Consider the following 980-nt stretch of genomic DNA (forward strand, 5'->3'; position numbering starts at 1 on the left):
TGGTAATAGTGGATATCTTTGTCTTGTTCTTGATTTTAGAGCAAAAGCTTTCAGTTATTAACCATTTAGTATGTTGTTGGTTGTTGGTTTGTGTCATACATGGCTTTTATTATATTGAGATAAAGAATGCCTATTCTGATTTTCTGTAGGATTTTATCTTGGATGGGTGTTAGACTTTGTCAAATTTTTTTTTGGTATCTATTGAGATTATCATTATTTTGGTCTTTTGCTCTATTGATAATGCTGTATTACATTTATTGATTTGCTCATGTTGAACCATCCCTGCATCCCTAATGTGAATCCTACTTGGTCATGCTGCATAATTGTCTTGATGATTTTCTTGACTTTGTTTGCCAGTATCTTATTCAGGATTTGTCTAAGTTCATTAGGGATAGTGGCCTGTATTTTTTTGTTGTTGCTGTGTATCTTTCTGTGGTTTGGGGGTCATGTTAATACATTTTTTAAGAATGAGTTTAGAAGTATTGCCTCCCTTTCTATTTCACTAGAGTTTGAGGCGTAATGGCATTAGATCCTAAATTTCTTATAGAACTCGTCTGTGCATCCATTAGGACCTGAACTTCTGTTATTAGGTTATCTGTATTTTTAATCTCATTAACTAATATTGGGTTATTTAGAATTTTTATATATTCTTAAATCAGCTTTGCTAGTTCATGTGTATCTAGGAGTCTGTCCATTTCATCTTTTTATTTTATTAACATAAAGCTTCTTGAAGTAGGTACGGTATCTTCTGGTTTTCAGCCAGATCTGTTGTGATTTCACCCTTTTCACTTGCAACTGCATAAAGCTAAGTCTTTTTTTTCTTCTTGATAAGACTGGCTAAGGGTTTACCAAATTTATTTAATATTTTAAAGAACCAATTCTTCAATTCATAGTATTGTTTTCTCAGGCTCAATTGCACTAATTTCTGCTCTTTATATTTCTTCCCTTATATGAGCTTTGGCTTGAGTTTTTTTTTTTTT

This window comes from Octodon degus, unplaced genomic scaffold (genome assembly GCF_000260255.1).
Source record: "Octodon degus isolate 3935 unplaced genomic scaffold, OctDeg1.0 scaffold00021, whole genome shotgun sequence".
Taxonomy (NCBI): domain Eukaryota; kingdom Metazoa; phylum Chordata; class Mammalia; order Rodentia; family Octodontidae; genus Octodon; species Octodon degus.